The sequence below is a fragment of the Lutra lutra genome, chromosome 6 (genome assembly GCF_902655055.1).
Source record: "Lutra lutra chromosome 6, mLutLut1.2, whole genome shotgun sequence".
Lineage (NCBI taxonomy): Eukaryota > Metazoa > Chordata > Mammalia > Carnivora > Mustelidae > Lutra > Lutra lutra.
Genome location: NC_062283.1, coordinates 17,903,600 through 17,910,143, shown reverse-complemented (window position 1 = coordinate 17,910,143; position 6,544 = coordinate 17,903,600). Strand labels below are relative to the sequence as shown.

Here is a 6,544-nt window from a genome sequence, read left to right as displayed (position 1 = left end):
ATCCAAAAAAACAAAAAACCCTAAATTAAAAAGCTTATCTCAATAACAATGCAAATGCAACATTAACTTCAGAGGTAAGATAGTGCCAAATAGTTCTTTCAGTGTTGGACTGAATTACAGCACTGAGCCCATGCATATTCAATGAGAAGAGAGAACTCTTAAAAAACATGTTTGTCACTCTCCACCCAGCACACACACACATACACACATCATGTTATAAAGGTGTTAGAATGACTCACCTATTGAATCTATTACTTAATGCGTAATGCTCAGTAAGATAAGTTCAACGGCAAGGAAAACAAATATAAAGCAACAAGAGCAACAAAGCACTACATTCCATTTTAAAACTTCCATTTTAAAACACTGAAAACACTTCCATTTTAAAACACTGAACAACTTGTGATGCAATAATGTAGTAAGAGACTCCTTGGATTATGAAATATGCTGTGGCCGTGGGCTTCCCTCAGGAGCCAGAAAATAATGCTTTTCTTATTATACTAGTCCTGCCACTGGGGCCACCAATTCCTAAAGGAAACACACAAAAAAGAACAGTGTTTTGTTTTGTTGTTGCTATTCTCTGCACTGTTTGTTCAGTTTGCTGTTACACGGTACATTAAGTGTAAAGGTAGTGAGACCTGACCTATGACTTTACTCTTTCATGTAACAAAAAATGACTGAGCACTTAGTAGTTCAAAGTCAGTGTTAAGGACTGGGGAGAGCAAAACTTAATAAAGGAAATGGTGATTCCTGCCCTCATAAAGCTTAAGTTTTAGTGAAGGGAGTATAAATAAAAGTGGCAGATTTAAAAACTCAGTAGGCATTTTTATTAATTCAGTTAAGTGAATGACAACTCAGTAAAAAAAAAAAAAAATGACCATGTTGTTTGTTCAACAATACTTGAGTTATCATCTTGAGGGAAGGAGCTAATGAAACGTAGCTTAAGATACAAAAATCTGATTTGTATATATCTATTCCTCCTCCGTGTATTTTGCACTGATATAAGTCTTTCATAGAATTGGTTTTACTGCATTGCCCCCCCTTCTTTTTCTGGCCTTTTTTGTACTATAAATGAGAACACCATGAAGACCTGACTTTTTTTTTTTTTAAGATTTTATTTGTTTATTTGACAGAGAGAGATCACATGCAGGCAGAGAGGCAGGCAGAAAGAGAGGAGGAAGCAGGCTCCCTGCCAACCAGAGAGCCCAATGTGGGACTCGATCCCAGGACCCTGAGATCATGACCTGAGCCAAAGGCAGAGGCTTAACCCACTGAGCCACTGAGGCGCCCCTAGACCTGACTTTATCACCACTCCACCCCTACTCTCTTTCACATCATCTTTTCAACAGGAAATATTTATTAGTCCCTGAATGTACCCAACATTTTTCTAAGTTCTGTCAGTAGGAAGATACATTCGAGAAATTCTCTATCCACAGATACTCCATGTTGAAATGGGGAAGGCAGAAGTATGTAATTAGAATACAAAACCCTTAAGGGAAAGCAGAAGTAAATTCCTGGTAATTGAAACTGTAACCAATTACACTTGCAAAAATGGAGGTGATGATGGAAAATAAATCAATGATAATGACGTTCAAGTCTCATCTTTTTTTTTTTTTTTAAGATTTCACATATTTATTTGAGAGAGAGAGAGACAGAGATAGCGAGAGAGCAGAAACAGAGAGGAAAGAGAGAAGCAGACTCCTCACTGAGCAGGGAGCCCCACAGAATGGGGCTCAATCCCAGAACCCTGGGATCATGACTTGAGCTGAAGGCAGATGCTTAACTACTGAGCCACCCAGGTGTCTCACAAATCTCATCTTGAAAGAAGAGTTGAACTGCCTGAAGTGGGCATGTATGTTAATTTAAGCTATTAAAAGGTGCCTGACATATTTATTCATTTCTGTAAGGTTGAGTTCGGCTGACAGAGATATTACTGTGTGTTGATCTACCTTCAATAATAGTTATACAGGATGAAAAATATAGACAGTATATGCATATGCTAATTTTGGTCAATAGAGCAAACACCTAGTGTAATTCTCAGTGCAATCATCTTATGTGAGACTGAAGATACTATTATAATCAGACAATGATTAAAGCCCAGAATGGAAAATAACCAGGATCAGATGAGTTCATGTTTCCTAATTAGAAGAATCAATTTTTACCCTACTAGAGCTTTCTGTTTGAGAGAAGTGGATTTTAAATATCTACACACCCTTCGTGAAAGGTGCAGAGAAAGGTCAGAGGTCCTAGCCATCCACTGTGTTTGTTGTTTGGTAATGAGGCAAAGGATTCTTCATGATGCAGGACTTTTTTGGACCCATCTACCATCTAATGGTTCATTGTCCATTTGCGATCATAAATCATATTCCAAACCTCTGATGAAAGACAGAAAAGCGAGGGAGTAAAAAAGAAAAGGGATAACATAAGAACCGAAAAGGGAAGTATGCTAATTTGGTCCATTTAGAAAGAGTTGAGGTATACGCAGGGAGCCTGTATCTGACCCAGGCATTTGAGGGCTGGTTGTTATCTTAGAACACGAGCCAACTCATTTATGGGATCTTCATTTTTATTATTTAATTTTTTCCATTTTTTTTCTTGAAGTTCTTTCTTAAAAAGACAATGTGAAAGCTTTCAGCTAAATAAAAAGGAAAAGGGATTTATTTAGAGTTGGTTGGTTCTATTATGCTCTGGCCATTCCCTTTATTCCCTCCAAATGAAAGAGTATCACTTATAAAGGAAAGTGAAAAATGGTATCCTCCACTCTAAATTCCACAGTAGCCAAGCATCATTCTAGACTAACAAAGATTGACAGGATTCTGTGCTCTACAAAAAACATAATTGGGATGATCATGACTTCCAACAGTTGTTTCCAATAGTGGCTATTAACTTCTGATAAAATACATATTATAAGACTGTAGATGAATGAGGAAGTTGCACTACTCTCACATGACTTGCACACCACTGTGGAGCTTTAAGAAAAAAAAAAATGGGGGCATCTGGGAGGCTCAGTTGGGTAAGCATCTGTCTTCTGCTCAGGTCATGATTTCTCCTTGCTGGGATCAATGGAGTCCCACGTGAGCTCCCTGCCCAGCAGGGAGCCCGCTTCTCCCTCTTCCTCTGCCTGCCACTCCCGCTACTTGTGCTCTCTCTTTCATTTTCTCTGTCAAAAAAACAAATAAAAATCAAGAAAGAAAGTAAGCAAGCAAACAAGCGGGTGGGAGGGAGAGAGGAAAGAAAGATACAGTCACATACAACCCAGTTAAATATTTAATCAGTAGAAAAGACTACCTTTTTATTTTAATGGATTCTTTTCATTTCTCTTGATTTAATATCAAAGGAGTCTTCTGGTGTACCATCCAGTTCATTGATATGCTCCTGAATCGCTGTGACTACTTCAGTGGGGATAAACCTTAGGCCACTGATATCACCAAACACCTGAAAAGTGGTGATAAAATGGCACATATTAACCTACCATATTTCAAAGAAATATTCAGGTGGAATGAACAAATGCTGTGACTTTTTCCTTACCTCCTCCCCCCAAGATCACAGCTTGAAAATCCCCCGAAATGCTATATTGTTAACCTAACTCCACAGTTTAACAGAAGATTACAATTTAGGTTTTATGGTTCGGTTTCACTTCTGACTTTAGCAGGCATTGTACAACACACCAAAAATAAAAATTAAAATCTGCATAGCATTTACTAATACAGAACATGGGGTCATAATCAGCAATTAAAATACACTTGGAAAGTGAATTGTCCTAATTCTATGGAAACCAAAAATGTCAAAATCAAATACAAGACTGGGATTTTCTTTTCTTTTTTTTCTTTTTGGCTTTTCTCTTTTTCTTTCTTTCCTTCATTCTTTCTTTTTTTTTTTTTTTTCCTTAATAACTATTGTGTGATGAAATGGATCAAAAACAAAACTGTTTTCATATGGGGGAAGACACAGGGCAGCATTCCTTTTAGTAGGAACTCATTGTCCCTAGAGAAACTTTTTGTATATACAAGGCTAATTATCTTTGAACACAACTAGCAAGCATGCCAACATTGTGTTTCACTTGTCACACACAGTTTGGGTTTATTCCTGGGTTGTTTATAATACTCATCAATTTTACTGACTTCATATGTCTCTCCTACATCTTGAAGGTATCTAGCATTTCCAAGCATTCTGCTGAATGACTGTTTTCCCTAGAACTTATGGCCCTTGAGCTGAAGGCTGTCCTGGTTAAAAAGACAGGGAGGCACATCTAGATCCACTTTGGCTGAATGAATGCATTTCTCTGGATAGCAAAGAGGACATCTGCTTATTTGACAAGTTCCTCCTTTGGTTACAGGAGCCTTTTTTTTTCTTTCTTTCTAGAACTACTAGAAAGTAGTTCCATCTCCTAATGGGGCTAGAAATCATATAGTAAGCTAATCAGAAAGCCTTTTTCCAGAAATGGACAAATAAATGGGTGCCATGGAAGGAAAATTTCCTTCCAAGATAACAAGTACTTGGAATGATAAAAACCTTGAGCTATGCTACCATCTGAAAAAGACAATATCAAGAATGAAGCCAACATAGATGAAAATAAGGGAAAGAGAGAAGAGAGACATTTGATAACATCCTTTCAACACCTGAATTCAGCCATCCCATTAGAATATCTATTGTAGGGGTGCCTGGGTGGCTCAGTTGGTTGAGCGACTGCCTTCGGCTCAGGTCATGATCCTGGACTTCCAGGATCGAGTCCCACATCAGGCTCCCAGCTGCTTGGGGAATCTGCTTTTCCCTCTGGCCTTCTCCTCTCTCATGCTCTCTCTCACTCATTCTCTCTCAAATTAATAAATAAAATCTTTAAAAAAATGAATATCTACTGTAATTCCCATTTAAGTGACTTAATAAATACCTTTTGTGATTAAGCAGAAATAGTTAGATGTTTGACATATACAACTACATCAGTTAAGAAAAATAGATATCTTTGAACACCTTGATTTTTTCTGTCTTGTTGAATCTTTCTTACAGACCTTCTGAGAGTGTACTTTCCCTAAAATTTTGTGGTCCCTTCCCAGTATTTGCTTCTTTGTCACTCTTCCTTACCATCTCATATATTTATTCTTTATTATATATCTTTCTTTGTACTTTTTGTATATGATCTTTAAAAACCTGAATTTCTTGTGAAATAATTTGTGACATAACAGCACCTATATAGGTGCCATATTTTCTTTCTTTTCAAAACTATTTAGATATGTAAGTCAGAATCAGTATGTGAGAGCTTTTTCCATGCCTCTTGAGATATGTTCCCTTTTAGATCTTCCATACTGTGAATCATGCCTGTTGTTTCTCAGAACTTCTGAAATGTTCATTCCTAATATCAAATTGGGTGGCACTCACCCTCTACCAGAATTAGGAATAACAGAACAACAAAGTCACTTTCCCTTAAGTTTCCAGTCATTTACAATCTTTTCTTTGTGGCTGAGAATTAGATTCAGAGAAACAACCTCAATCATCACTTTGTCTTCTAAGAGATGAACTATTGGGACTTCTCCTTATTCAGTAGTATATCTCCATGCACAAGAATTCCACAAAGCCTATCATAGATATGGTAAGGAAGATGAAGAATGATAAATCAGATATGGCATTTCAGATAGATTTTGATTTAATTTATCCCCTTACCACAAAACCCATGTATGCATAGCACTAATTCACTGACCACAGCTACACAACAATATTGGGAGGCTTAGTTACACCCATTATGGTTCTGTGATAAAGTAGAATTTTCTTTTTTTTCGCAGTGGAATTCAGATTGCTACACCTAAAGTACAGCAATCTGAACTAGGGGTAAAGAGTCTATTAAAATTCTATTACAACCATAGACTTCAAAAATAGGACCAGTAATAATACGACACTCTATGTAAGTAATGGATTGAATCAACATTGTTTTAGAGAAAGGGTATTTTGCATTTTAAAGAAGTAGAGTGTTGATGTGAATTTCCTCAAGCAGTTAAATAAGGGCTGACAGTGGGATTTATTCTATAGGATTTAGTGATGATGGGGCGCTGGTCAAGGTGATCCTGTGGGTCATCACAGCTGTGAAAATTGCAAGCCAAAGCAAACAGTCCTTTTATTTTTGCAAAAGTATACTTTACTTGGTTGTAAAATAGTCGATGTTCTTAGATTAAATATCTGAATATTGCTTCTGAAGGAGCAGGTGTCACCTTAAATCTAAAGTCTAGTTTGTTTACTGGCTGTATTTTATATCCTTTAGAAAATGACACAAAATGGCAATAAAATCATTGTAAGTATTCTACAGGGGAATATAAATGCCCTTTGGTTACAGTGTACATACCTTTATACATAATTCCAGTTTATTTTCCCTGGAATTATGTTAAATATGTAAAAAGCCTTTTCTCATAAAGGTAAAAATACTAGATATTTCCAAGTTGTAATTTAGCATTAGTGTCAAAATTGCTTCAGAAAATAAGCTACTGTTACTGTTTCATTTCTTTTAAGTGTCATTCAGCGTACTATATGTGATTTTGCACATAAATAAGCTTATATGATTTTA

General features: G+C 36.6%; 1 protein-coding gene across 1 annotated transcript in view; it reads right to left on the bottom strand.

Annotated features, from left to right (window-relative positions):
• Positions 1-390: 390 nt before the first annotated feature.
• Positions 391-6,544, bottom strand: part of LOC125101538 (uncharacterized) — a 323,109-nt gene continuing 316,955 nt past the window's right edge. The window contains exons 17-18 of the mRNA XM_047731961.1: positions 3,286-3,432; positions 391-525 (exon numbers count right to left, since the gene is read on the bottom strand). The gene's annotated coding sequence lies outside the window, so the exon portion shown is untranslated. The remainder of the gene's footprint in view (positions 526-3,285; positions 3,433-6,544) is intronic.